The sequence below is a fragment of the Benincasa hispida genome, chromosome 3 (genome assembly GCF_009727055.1).
Source record: "Benincasa hispida cultivar B227 chromosome 3, ASM972705v1, whole genome shotgun sequence".
NCBI classification, from domain to species: Eukaryota; Viridiplantae; Streptophyta; class Magnoliopsida; order Cucurbitales; family Cucurbitaceae; genus Benincasa; species Benincasa hispida.
The window spans coordinates 56,624,747-56,639,831 of NC_052351.1; the positions used below are offsets into that span (position 1 = coordinate 56,624,747).

At 34.8% G+C, this 15,085-nt stretch overlaps 1 long non-coding RNA gene and 1 other non-coding gene across 2 annotated transcripts; both read left to right on the forward strand.

The window, feature by feature from the left end:
• Positions 1 to 1,897: 1,897 nt before the first annotated feature.
• On the forward strand, positions 1,898 to 4,968 carry LOC120072864. Its single transcript, XR_005480611.1, has 2 exons — positions 1,898 to 2,746; positions 3,262 to 4,968. It is a non-coding gene; the product is annotated as an uncharacterized LOC120072864 (long non-coding RNA).
• Positions 2,026 to 2,206, forward strand: LOC120074833. Its single transcript, XR_005481112.1, has one exon. It is a non-coding gene; the product is annotated as a small nucleolar RNA U3 (small nucleolar RNA).
• Positions 4,969 to 15,085: the final 10,117 nt, after the last annotated feature.

Below are 15,085 nucleotides of genomic sequence, written 5' to 3' on the forward strand. Positions count from 1 at the left end.
CTTTGACTTTCCCAAATGACTTACAAAGCTAGCTTCACCTACTAATTAGCTAGACTCCTTTCAAAGCTTTCAAAGTACGTCTCTGGTTAAGCATTATTTGTGCTATTTTCTGGAAGATATAAGATGAAAGAAATGCTAGAATCTTCCAGGACAAGGCCAAGACAACAAATGACATTATTGAAACCATCATTCACAATGTTTTGTTTTGTTTTTTTTGCAAAGATTTATGGACTATACACAATTATAGTTTTTCTTTCCTTGTTGCAAATTGGAAACACCTTTTGCACTCTTTATGAATGAGTTTTTTTTTGTACACCCTATGATTGGGGTCCTCATGTACATTTGGATATCTTTGGATAATTCATTTAATCAATGAAACTGTTTCTTTTATATATATATATATATATATAAAGATAAGGCGGATGAATTTACTCTCCATCATATCATGAAATAATAATGAAAATGTGAATAAAATATTTCTAATATGAAAAAAAGGCGTAAATTTATTGATGAAATAATTTTTTATTGTAAATATTCATTTTTTTAATTAAGTTTTTGTATTTATAATTTTTTTTTAGAAATATCCCTAATTTTTTTGAAAATTTTTGAATGTTGCTATTCTTATTTTACGATTTATTCTAGGCTGCACTTATCAACTAATTTCAACTAAAAACAACTAAAAATATATCATACTTACTATTTTTTTTAAAAAATCAAGCTATAATAGATCACAAAGTAGAAATTGTAGTACTTATTTAAATTTAACGTTCTAGAAATCAACTCGGTTAAGAATAAAATTGATTTTCCCATTAATATGAACGTATGACTAAAGTCTAAGAATGAATTAGAATGGCGTCGTATTACTTTTTTTTTTACATTTTTTTTCTAATGCGAATATGGCAAACGTTTGTGTAGACTGGCTCATGTCCATTTTGTTAATTATTTTCAATTGGACTAAAGTCATGTTTATTGCTCCGTAATCAAAATTGCTAATTGTAATGATTTTTGTTACTATTTATAAATCATAGAATTTTGTTAACTAGTTTTTTAAAAATGTATTTTAGTGTGCTTCACTTTTCATATTACGATTGATTTATCATGTTTATTGAAGTAAACATGGCCTAAATTCTTATGGCTTTTGTACCATGTAAGACCACCCAACTCCCACTACTTGAAAACGTGTAACATGAACATTCAAGTGGGCCATGTGCCATCGATCCAAAGGTTTGATTTTAGACTCTCTCACATTTCGCTTATGTTGAACTAATTTCCATTAAGATATTTATATATCTTTAAATTAAAGGTTGGATATAGATATCAATGAATAATTAATATTTTTGATATATTATATTATATTATATATATATATAAAATATTATTCATATAAATAAAATTTTTAAAAAGATCCATTTACACCCCTAGATTTTGAGATTTATATTCACCAGAGTTTAGTCTTCATCATAATTTCATTTAAAACCGTTAATGCATAACTTTCACACGTGTATAAGATTGAAGGATAAGTACAAATTACAAAGAAATGCATTAACCAAATAGATAGCAGTAGTTTTTTGTAATCAAAATTTGAGCATTTTTTTGTTGCCTCACCTTTCTCTAGTTCTTCCTCGATTTATTTAGAAAGAATTACATAATAATTTTACATAATATGGTGAATTTTTTTTGGAGCATTATAATTTAACTAAGGTGGGTTTGAGTTGATTTTGAATAGAATCTAGCAAAAATAGTTGTAGTATAAATTGACTTTTTAATATAAATTAGTTATAAAATTAGAGAGAAATTATAAATTTAGCACATAAAAAATTCATTTAGGTCGAATTGAAAATAAAGTAAAAATATATAGAGTGCAAAATGCAAAAAATAAATTTGTTAATCTTTGAAAACGATGATTGCTATAATTGCAGGCTGTTTTTCTCTTCAAGTCCGAGTCAACATCACTTCAGATATTCCACATCGGAAACTTGCATATAAAATTAATATTATTTTATTCGAAAGAAGAAATTGCCAGATACGATCTTATTTGAACAGGATCTGTTCTATAGGTTGTACGTCTGTATCCTCGAACCGTAGTTTGGTGGATGAACCACTGCCTTGTTGGCTGGGGCGTGATTAATGGTTCAACGGATACTTCGTCTAGCGGCTGTAGATGATCGTTTTCCAGTGGGTTGGTCACAAGGCGATCTGACAAACTTTAAAATATTTTTCTTTTGCCTCTTTCTCATGGATTGCTAAGTTTGTCTGCTGCCTTGTTGCTGCTTTGTCGTTGTTTTGTTTTTGTGACTGAGATTTTGGATGGATTTATGATATCATCTCTCTTTCACTCAAATTCACCATTCATTATGCGTGTATTCACTAGATGTGAGTTATGAGCAACGTGGATGTTCTATTTATGCTCATAAACTGTTTGATGAAATGCCTCACACAGCCCTGTTGTTGCAACTCAAGAAGGTTTGTTTGTTTTATTGCTTCTGCTGCAATATGTTTCTAATTTAACCATATTCAAACATGTTGTGGCTTGCCCCCAAATAAAATGTGCTGAAAATTCATCTTCCAAAAGCTTAAAACCAAACTAACAATCAACTCCCATTAAGGTTGACACCTGAAATTTCCCTTTTAAATTGTTATGTCTCACTCTCATTTATGCTTGGGCTTTGTTTCTACATATTCTGCTGCTGCTCTGAAACTGGGGAAGTACCCATTCCCTTGGTCTATCGCTTGAAAAGCATCCCAGGTAGTTCTCGACCTTCATAAACATGGGAATGGTAATGTAGATTTTTTACATGTCAAAGTCAAACAAATGTTTGGGAAAAGTTTCCTAGTTTGGTTAAAATCCCATTGTTTTATTAGTCTGTTCACACCCTCAACTCAACTAAAAGTTTCAACTATAGCCCCAAAAGTGTCAACTAAGTCTTATCTTGTTAATAACACAACTTAAATGTTGTCAAATAAGTACTGCCTTATTCTAGTTTACTCTTTGGTATAACATTGGGACAAATCTTACAATTCTGAATCCACTTACCCGGTCAATATTTCAAGATTTTCATAATTTTCTAGTTGAGGGAAGTAGTGTAACACTAGTTATAAAGTTGGTAAATTATTTAAGAACAGATTACTTGTATTAGTTACATTTCTGTTACACCTGTTATAATTTTTGCCCCCTATTTTTAAAAGAGAAGATTCATGTATAAAGTAAGAGTTTTATGAAATCTTCTTCTTATTAGTGATACCTTTGTTTTTCTTCTGCAGAAAACCAGAGATAGAGGGTCATGGAAAACTTGGATTTTCATTTATGCTTCTTAACTGTTTGCCTGAAATGCTTCAGAAGAGCCCTGTTGGTGAAAAAAACTTTAAATAAATGAAAAACCAAGTTGTTTGAAAATCCCACATTGCTAGTTTTATAACTTTGAGTCTCCTTTATAAACCTCCACTTTTAGTTGTGGGTTTGGCCCCAAGAGGCACCCATGTTTTAGAGAGAGTGAGAAGATAGACAAAGGTGGGTTTGGTGGACATTCCACACATATCGTCAACGCATCAGTTTCAGTGTAGCTCTGATCAAGTTAGATTTATTTTTCTATGCTGTTTTATCCAGCGAGCTCCGCGATTCAGCCTGTAACAAGTTTTTGGTACTTGTTCCAACAATTTTAAGACGATTTTCCATTTGCCACTGTTGTGGTGACCCTTTCTCAGAATGACATTATGTCCTCCGACTTTAACCATCCGTTTCGATTCGAAGGATCAAACTTCAAATGTTGGAAGCAGAAGATGCTATTCTTCCTCACCATCAAGAAGGTTGTTGATGTCTGCGCCACAGCGAAGCCAACTGTCCCAATGGAAGATCCGACTGAACAACAGATTAGAGATGCAGCTGATTGGGAAGAAAAAGATTTTCTATCCAAACATTTTATTTTAAACTGTTTGACTGACGATTTGTATGATTATTACGGTACAATGAAGACAACAAAAGAAGTATGAGATACTCTGCAAAAAGAATACGATTCCAAGGAGGCCGACTCGGAAAAATATGTCGTCAGCCATTACTTGAAGTTCCAAATGACGGATGACATGTCTGTAGAGGCCCAATCCCCTGAATTGTAGAAGATAATCCACGAAATTATAAGCGAAGGTATGCCTCTGAATGAGCAATTTCAAATTGTTGTCATTATTAACAAATTGCCTCCATTGTGGAAGGACTTTAAGAATACCTTAAGGCATAAGACCAAGGAGTTCTCGTTGGAAAGTTTGATCACCTGCTTGAGGATCAAGGAGGAAACTTGGAAATAGGACCAGAGGGAAGAGATAAACACCGTACCGAGAAAGCCCTCCTCAACTATTGTGAAACTTGACCAAAAGCAAAAAGGAACCAAGAGGAAAGGTTGGAATCGTGGATCCAGTACAACCAGAACAACTAGAAGAAACATAACCCCCTAGAGAAACGATACAGTTCCTCTGCTTTAACTATAACAAACCTAGGCATATGACTAAGAACTGTAGGAACAGACGACATCCTGCTGAGTAGGCGAACTTGACAAAGGAGCCCTTAGTAGCCATGATCACAAAAGTAAATGTGATCGGTGGCTCTGATGGGTGGTGGATAGATACTGGTGTTATGCGCCATGTCTGTCATGACCTAAGTCTCTTTAAATCTTATACTGACACTAAGGATAAAAATATACTGTCGGAGGATCACTGCTCAATGAAAGTTATTGGAATCGGTGAGGTGGAGCTGAAGTTTACTGTCGGGAAGACTCTCACTTTGAAGGATGTCCTGCACACTTTGGAGATAAGAAAGAATTTGGCCTCGAGCTATTTCCTCAACAAAGTCGGCTTCACTTAGACAATAGAGGCATATTTATATACCTCCACTAAGAATACTGTATTTGTAGGGAAGGGTTATGTAGCTGAAGGCATGTTTAAATTAAACCTAGACTTAAATAAAATGAAATCTTCTGTTTATATGCCGTGTTCATTCAATGTTTGGCGTGGTAGATTTTGTCATGTTAATAAAAGAGTAATTAGTAACATGATTAGGTTGAAAATGATTCCTAAGTTATTTATGCATGAATTTGATAAATGCGAATATTGTAGTCAGGCTAAAATAGCTAAGACTTCACATAAATCCGTACTTAGAGAATCTGAGCATCTAGATTTAATTCATTCTGGCTTATGTGAATTCAACGGTGTCTTAACTAGGAATAGTAAAAGATACTTTATCACTATTGATGACTGTTCAAATTTCACGTTCATATATTTGCTGAAAAATAAGAGTGATGCTTTTGATGTCTTTAAACTTTTTATGATTGAAGTAGAAAACCAATTTAACTGAAAGGTTAAGAGATTTCATAGTGATAGGGGAACTGAGTACGACTCATATAGTTTCAACGAATTCTATAATTGCATTGAATAATACATGAAAAGACTGCACCCTATTCTCCTGAAATGAACGGAAAAGCAGAAAGAAAAAATAGAACTATATCTGAATTAGTAGTTGTTATTTTGCTTAATTCAAGAGTTGCATCTTATTGGTGGGGTGAAATTATCTTACCCTGTGTCATGTCCTAAATAGAATACCAAAATCTAAAAACACAACTTCAACTTACGAAATTCTTAAGAATAAGAAACCTAACTTGTCATACTGTAGAACTTGGAGGTATTCAACCTTTGTAAGAATACCAGACCTTGAAAGAAGAAAACTTGCTAGTAGAGCCTATGAGTGTGTCTTTATAGGTTATGGCGTACATAGTAAATCCTAAATGTTCTATGATCTAGTAAACTAAGTGACTATTGAGTTAAATGATGTTGACTTCTTTGAGGATAAATTTCCTTTTAAATCTAGAAATAGTGGGGCTCGAGTTCTAGTAGTCTACCACCTATTAGAAGCCTAACTTCTAACGAAGAAGCTAACCCAAAGCTTAAGAGAAGTAAAAGAACTAGAACTGTCAAGGGATTTGGGAATGACTTCCAGACCTATAATATAGAAGAAGATCCTAAAGACCTAAAAGAAGTCATGTCCTCTATAGATGTCAACTTATGGCAAGAAGCTATAAATGATGAAATGGACCCTCTTGAGTTAAATAGGACTTGGCATTTGGTAGACTTACCCCCTGGTTGCAAAGTAATCCTAAGGAAGAAACTCAAACCTAATGGAATAGTTGACAAGTTCAAAGTCAGACTTGTAGCTAAGGGTTTCAGACAAAGAGAAAACATAAATTTTTTTTTACACAATCTCCCCTGTGACTAGGATCACCTTAATTCATGTGTTGTTTTCTTTTGCTGCCCTTTTTCCTCTAATTTTATGTTTCTCGAGCCATTCCAATTTTTTGAAGCGTGTGAGTTTTCCATCGGTTTTGGTGTAGCTTTGATCGAATCAGATTTAATTTTCTGGGCTGTTTTATCCTGGGGACACGTGGCCATAGTTGAACTGTTTGCACAAGGGGCAGAGTCGCGAAACGTCTTAAAGAGAGCGAGCTCCCTGACTCAACCAACAATAAGTTTTTGTTTTGCAAGTTATTTTTTGACGTCAGACACTGTTTGTTCAGAACTGTTTTCTATTCAATGGAGGTAGTTGTTCCAACAATTTTAAGATGGTTGTCCATTTGCCGCTGTTGTGGTGGCCCTTTCTCGGAATGACATTATGTCCTCCGACCTTAACCGTCCGTTTCGATTTGAAGGACCGAACTTCAAATGCTGGAAGTAGAAGGTGCTATTTTTCCTCACCATCGGAAGGTTGTTGATGTTTGCACCACAGAGAAGTCAACTGTTCCAATGGAAGATTCGATTGAACAACAGATCAGAGATGCAATTGATTGGGAAGAAAAAGATTTTCTATCCAAAAATTTTATTTTAAACGGTTTGCTGACGATTTGTATGATTATTACAGTATAATGAAGACAACAAAAGAAGTATGAGATACCCTGCAGAAAAAAATATGATTCCGAGGAGGCCGGCTCGAAAAAGTATGTCGTCAGTCGTTACTTGAAGTTCCAAATGACGGATGACATGTTTGTGGAGGTCCAATCCCATGAATTGCAGAAGATAATCTACGAAAATATAAGCGAAGGTATGTTTCTGAATGAGCAATTTTAAATTGTTGTCATTATTGACAAATTGTCTCCATTGTGGAAGGACTTTAAGAATACCTTAAGGCATAAGACTAAGGAGTTCTCCTTAGAGAGTCTGACCACCTGCTTAAGGATTGAGGAGGAAACTCGAAAGCAGGACCAGAGGGAGGAGGTAAACATTGTATTGAGAAAGCCCACCTCAGTTATTGTGAAACTTGACCAAAAGCAAAAAGGAACCAAGAGGAAAGATTAAAATCATGGATCCAGAACAACCATAACAACTAGAAGAAACAGAACCCCCCTCCAGAGAAACAGCACAGTTCCTTTGCTTTAACTATAATAAACTTAGGCATATTGCCAGGAACTGTAGGAACAGACAACGTCCTGCTGAGCAGGCGAACCTGACAAAGGAGCCCTTAGTAGCCATGATTACAAAAGTAAATGTGATTGGTGACTCTAATGGGTGGTGGATAGACACTGGCGCTATGCGCCATGTCTGTCATGACCTAAGTCTCTTTAAATCTTATACCAAAGCTAAGGATAAAAACATACTGTCGGGGGATCACTGCTCAACAAAGGTTGCTGAAATCGGTGAGGTGGAGCTGAAGTTTACCTCTGGGAAGACTCTCACTTTGAAAGATGTTCTACATACTTCGGAGATAAGAAAGAATTTGGTCTCAGGCTATCTCCTCAACAAGACCGTCTTTACTCAGACAATAGGGACATATTTATATACCCCCACTAAGAATAATGTATTTGTAGGGAAGAGTTATGTAACTAGGAGCATGTTCAAATTAACCTAGACTTAAATAAAATGAAATCTTTTATTTATATGCTGTGTTCATTTAGTGTTTGGCATGCTAGACTTTGTCATGTTAATAAAAGATTAATTAGTAACATGATTAGGTTAGAAATGATTCCTAAGTTATTTATGAATGAATTTGATAAATGCGAATATTGTAGTCAGGCTGAAATAACTAAGACTTCCCATAAATATGTACTTAGGGAATTTGAGCCTCTAGATTTAATTCATTCTGACTTATGTGAATTTGATGGTGTCTTGACTAGGAATAGTAAAAGATACATTATCACTATTAATAACTGTTCAAACTTCACGTTCATATATTTGCTGAAAAATAAAAGTTATACTTCTGATGCCTTTAAACTTTTTATAACTGAAGTAGAAAACCAATTTAACCGAAAGATTAAGAGACTTCATAGTGATAGGGGAACCGAGTACGACTCAAATAGTTTTAACAAATTCTATAATTCACATGGAATAATACATGAAAAGACTGTACCCTATTTTCCTGAAATGAACGAAAAAGTAGAAAGAAAAAATAGAACTCTATCTGAATTAGTAGTTGTTATTTTGCTTAATTCAAGAGTTGCGTTTTATTGGTAAGGTGAAATTATCCTTACTGTGTGTTGTGTTCTAAATAGAATACCAAAATCTAAGAACACAACTTCACCTTACGAAATTCTTAAGAATAAGAAACCTAACTTGTCATACCTTAGAACTTGGAGGTAGGGTTGGCAAAAAAACCTGCAGGGGCGGGTCCCCACGGGGCTATGACCCATTCGGGTCGGGGATTCCTCGGTTTGACTGTGGGGTGGGATCAAATTGGAAAAAAATTTTGGGGCCCCGTTCGGGGACGAGGACGATATCCCGCCCAAACTTCGACCCTGATTAATCCCCAAACCTGGTTTGATATATTTATCACTTTAAAATATATATTACAATATATAATAAATATATATATTTATTATAAATAAGTATTGGAGTCTAAAGTTAAATATTCAAACTCTAACTCTAAGCCCAACAAGCCAAGTCCAAACCTAAAAATTAAAAAAACCCTAAACTGAAAAATCACACCACAGTCATACAATTCAAGCCTGCTGCTAGTGCCGTTCAACTTCAAGCCTTCTGCCTCTGCGTTCAACCCTATATGCTGCCACTCTGAAGAGTGAAAAAGACTATTGTGACTGCGTGTTGCCATTCTGCGTTCAAGCCTACTGCCAACTGCCATTCAACTTCAAGCCTGCTGCCGAAGTCCTGCCAGCTGCCATTCTGATCGAGCTCTGAAGAATACTGCGTTCAAGTACTGTTCGTTCAAGCCGCTGCTGTCCGAGATCTGTTTCCGTTCAAGCTGAGGTTTGCGCACGATAAAAATTTCCTTTCGTTCTCTTGTTTGATTTTTTTTTCATTGTAAATTTAATCACTCGAAGTTAATTTTTATCAAAATTAGTTAATACTTTTAATAATTTCATGTAAAGAATATATATTTAAATGCTTTGAGTCTTTATGTATGTTTAAATGCTTTGAATTTTAGGCTTGAATATGTTTGAATACTTTGAATTTTGGGTTTGAATATGTTTGAAAAATATCTCAATAATTCTAATTCTTGAATTTTGGGGTTGAATATGTTTGAATGCTTGAAGTCTTTGTGTTTGTTCAAATTTAATTTAAAATTATTGTTTGAATGTTAGAATTTTGGGATTGAATCCCCGTGGGGAATTAATAGGGGAATCCCTGCGAGGCCCTCGTTTCTCCAACGGGGATGGGAGTGAATTTCCCCCACGGGATTGGGGACGCCCCTCCCCCCTTCCCCCTCCCCGACTTGGAGATGTCCAACCTTTGTAAGAATACCAGACCCTAAAAGAAGAAAACTTGCTAGTAGAAACTATGAGTGTGTTTTTATAGGTTATGTCGTGCATAGTAAAGCCTAAAGGTTCTATGACCTAGTAAACTATTGAGTCAAATGATATTGACTTCTTTGAGGATAGATTTCCTTTTAAATTTAGGAATAGTGGGGCTCGAGTTCTTGTAATCTACCACCTATTAAAAGCCCAACTTCTAATGAAGAAGCTGACCCAAAGCTTAGGAGAAGTAAAAGAACTAGAATTGTTAAGGGTTTTGGGAATGACTTCCAGACCTATAACATAGAAGAAGATCCTAAAGACCTAAAAGAATCCCTATCCTCTGTAGATGCCAACTTATGGAAATAAGATATAAATGATGAAATGGACCCTCTTGTGTTAAATAGGACTTGGCATTTGGTAGACTTGCCCCCTGGTTGCAAAGCAATAGGTTGTAAATGGATCTTAAGGAAGAAATTCAAACCTGATGAAACAGTTGACAAGTTAAAGCCAGACTTGTAGCTAAGGGTTTCAGACAAAGAGAGAATATAGATTTCTTTGACACCTTCCCCCTTGTGACTAGGATCACCTTAATCCGTGTGTTGTTTTCTCTTGCTACCCTAAACAACTTTTTAATTCATTAGATGGATGTAAAGGCTGCATTCCTGATCGATGAACTTGAAGAAGAGATTTACATGGAACAACCTGAAGGCTTCGTAGTCCATGGTTAAGAGACCAAGGTTTGCAAGTTAGATAAACCTCTCTATGGCTTGAAACAAGCTCCTAAGCAATGACATGAAAAATTTGATAACCTAATCCTGTCTAAAGGTTTCAAAATCAATGGAAGTGACAAATGCATCTACTAAAAATTTGAAAACAATCTTTGCACTATCATATGTTTGTATGTGTATGATTTGTTAATTTTTGGATCAAACCTATACGTTATAAATGATGTTAAATCCTTGTTGAGTGCAAACTTTGATGTGAAAGACTTAGGTTCTAATGAAGTGACAAATGCATCTACTACAAATTTGAAAACAATCTTTGCACTATCATATGTTTGTATGTGTATGATTTGTTAATTTTTGGATCAAACCTATACGTTATAAATGATGTTAAATCCTTGTTGAGTTCAAACTTTTATGTAATCTTAGACATAAAAGTAGCTAGGTCTGAAAAGGAAATTTCTTTAAATCAATCTCATTATATAGAGAAGGTTCTAATGAAATATAATTACTTTGAATGTAAACCAACATGTACTTTTTATGACCCTAGTGTTAAGTTGTTCAAGATCACTAGTGACAATGTTAATCAACCTGAGTATGTGAGCATCATAGGCAGTCTTAGATACGTTGTTGACTGCACTAGGCCGAATATAGCTTATGTTGTAGGATTACTTTGTAGGTTTAAAAGTAGACCTAATATAAAGCATTGGAATGTTATAAAAAGGGTTATGGGGTATTTGAAAAAAACCCAAAATCTAGGATTACATTATCATAAGTTTCCCACTGTCCTGGAAGGATTCATCAATGCTGACTGGAACTCTCTCTCAGATGATTCAAAGACTACAAGTGGCTATATTTTCAATACAGCAGGCAGAGTTGCCTTTTGGAAGTTCAAGAAACAGACTATCTTAGCCCAATCTACGATGGAGTCAGAAATGATAGCACTAGCAACAACTAGTGAAGAAGTAGGCTGGCTTAGAAGTCTGCTATCAGAGATTCCCTTATGGAAAAAACTGGTACCAACCATAATCATCTATTGCGTTAGTATTGTAGCAATCACAAAAGTTCAGAACCGTTATTATAACGAAAAGAAAAGACAAATACGTCATAAACACAATACCATTAGAGAATTCCCCACTATTGGTGTAGTTAGAGTGGATTACATACGGACTGGCGAAAACTTGATAGATCATTTGACGAAAGGACTGGCCAGAGAGAAGGTTTTCAAAACTTCAGAAAGGATGGGACTTATAGCTTTAGAAAGATGAATCACTGTGAGGGAAACCCAACTTGTAGACTGGAGATCCCAAGAAACAAGTTCAATGGGTAATAATTAATGTCAAGTGGGGTACCTAGCTGTAGGAGTACTTTTGATAGACTCACCTATGTGAATGTGCAAATGGGGGCTGTTTCCTATGGAGTCTTAGGCAAACTCTCTAGAGCGTTCACTAAACCAAGATACACATGTTAGGCCTTAAAGCACGGGCTTTTGAACTACACCCTAATGATGTTGTGTGTGAGATGTTGTTAGAGATAGAGTTCAAAACCAAAAGTTACTCTAGTATATTTTGAATCATCTACACTATGTAAAGGTTCAAGTCGTAAGACACATTTGCTTATGCACAATATTGTACAGACTGATATTGCTTGATTAAAAAAAAAAAAACGTTTTCTTGTACTCCTAAAAGTTTTTCAAGTGGGGGATTATTGGTGAAAAAACTTTAAATAAATGAAAAACCAAGTTGTTTGAGAATCCCACATTGCTAGTTTTGTAACTTGGAGTCTTTTTTATAAACCCCTACTTTTAGTTATAGGTTTGGGCCCCAAGAGGTACTCATGTTTTAGAGGGGGCGAGGAGATAGACAAAGGTGGGTTTGGTGAACACCCGACACGGGCGCACCAGCGCTGTTGTCCATCCATTGTGGCGAGGTGAGGCGAGCATGTATGTGGAGATTTCCTTCTATGATTTTTTCGATCGGTTCCAGTGCAGTGGATCACGTCAGATTTATTTTTCTATATTGTTTTATCCTGAGTACGTATGAAATTATTTTTATTAAAATAATAATAATAAATTTTTATTTTTCTCATCCTAGATATAACAACATTCTTCTCCTCTCCTCTCTGCTTACCGGCGAAAGATTTTCCTCCACTATTTTCTCTGATTTTACGTTTACTGAGCAATTCCAACTTTTTGAAGTGTGTGCTTTTCGATCGATTTCGGTGTAACTCTGATCTAATCAGATTTATTTTTCTGGTTGTTTTATCCTAGAGACGCCATGGCATAGTTGAACTGTTTGCACAAGGGGAAGAGCCGCGAAACGTCTTAAAGAGAGCAAACTCCATGACTGAGCCTGTAACCAATTTTTATTTTGTAGGTACTTTTTGTTGAGTTTTATGTTCTAAAGCTCGTGGTTTGTAAACAATAAAACTTATTTTGAAAATTCAATAAGTTGTTATGGAATATATGTATTGCTTATGAGAAATCCAAATAAACCTAAAAGACCCTTGACTATTACATTAGTACTTGAACTTTATGTGGAGACATAAAAATGGATCAGGTTCGAGTAAATAGTCAAAATGATATATAGTATATGAATAAGTTTAGTGCCTTATTCTAGTAACACTATTGGATGCGACCTACTTTGTAGTTGTTACAAAGAGTTGTAAAGTGCTACAAACGAAGTGATCCTAATTCATACATGTTTTGTCATGAGAAGTGGAGGCGTTGTGCAAAAGGGTTTGTACAAGATCGGACCACGAAATCAGTCACTCTTACTTTATAATGTTGTTTAATATTTAAGACTGACTATTTCAAAGCGATGACCTAGGTAACTTGACCTTAATCCTGAGCTAACTATGAACTCCTGTTATTCAGGATTATCCTTAGATTTGCATAGGTGAGGGTTGACTCAACAACGTCGGCTCAATAAACCCCCATTTCAGAGGTAAGACCGGATAGATAGCTGGGGACATATGGTGCAAGAAGGAATACACTCCTACCCATTGTTAAGGATAGTGAGAGGTTGTTCCCATAAGTGCTGATTCTAGGTCTTGAACAAGGGGCCCCATCCTCTCATTGGTTCAAGAGGGACTCGGTTTGTTGATTGGATCACAAATCAATTGTTCATTAGAGGATCAGTAGGACTTAACAAGAGGTAATCTCGGGGGTAAAACAAACATTTGACCCAACCATTATTACGAACAAACTGTGAAGGGTTAACTTACTAATCATGGTTATATCGAGTGGACATAATATATCTACAGTCAGGGGAGTTCAACTATGGGCTTTAGTGGAGTGACACATTAGTTAACGTATGGGGGTTAATTTTTGGTATAATGAGTTTAGCCAATTAATCTCGGATCGTTGGAGCCCATGATCTGTAGGTCTACAAGGTCCCTCTACTAGCTCGTAAATAGATTAGCTATAGAGTAGCGTGATAAATTAATTTGAAATGTTCAAATTAGAATTAAAGAAGTTAGTAATTATATGAGATATAATTACATGTTTAATTTTAAGAATTAAACGAAATTGAAAAATTAATATTTAAATATGATTTAAATATATAAAGGTGGATTTGTATAAAATTAATTTAATGTTTGATATTAAATTAATTAGAATTATTTAAATTATTTAAATAATTATTTATTAATTTTATTAGAAAAATTAATTTATGAAATTAATTTTGTAAAATTAATAATAATTTTCAATTTTAGAAAACAATTTGATTTTTGAAATCAATTAGAAAAATTGAAAAAGTTGGAAAAACACCAAAATGGATTTTCGGTTTTTTCCATTACATCTTCATAGGCTCACACAAAATCCACCAACTTTAGGCTTCAACTACTCAAGCATGAGCTACATCTCATGCAACTATCTTCTTTGCATGATAGTCTGCAATATATTGAGAAGATTGGAATGGAATTGAGGCATGCAATCGATAGAATTTTTGCTGAAAAATTCGTGGTGAAGAAGGTGTTCTTCAAGTGGGTTGCTGCTGTGAGTTCTTCTCCAAGTTTCCTTCATTCAAGCTTATTTTGAGTCTCACAACTCAATCTAGAGCTTCAAGATGATAGTGAGGAAGATCTTGAGATGGTCTACAACAAGATTTGGACAAATTTGCTATTGAGGTATGACTTGAAACTCACTTGTTTCTGTATGACTTGAAACCCACTTGTTTCTGTAAGAGCATGCTTTAGCTTCTGCCAAAATTAATGAATTAAAGTGCTTATTGATCCACGTTTCTTCCAATGCTTGTTGATACAATCCATCAATTGGTATCAGAGTATCATTTAAGCATTCAATTTGATTTAATTTTGGTGTGGTGGGTGTTTTTCATGAGTTATATGAATTTGATGCACTGACATGGTTTTATGAGTTTTGGCATTTATTTTCTCTTTGATTTCTTGATTAGATTTGTAATTGGCTCTTGTTTGATGAGCTTATATGTGTTCTCAAGAGTCTATAATTTATTTGGAGTCATTAGAGTTGAAATTAAGATGTAATTGGAGAAATAAGTGAAGAGCATATGAGTGTGGTGGGTATTTTTTATGAGTTATATGAACTTGATGCACTGACATAGTTTTCTGAGTTTTGACATTTATTTTCTCTTTGATTTCTTGATTAAATTTGTAATTGGCTCTTGTTTG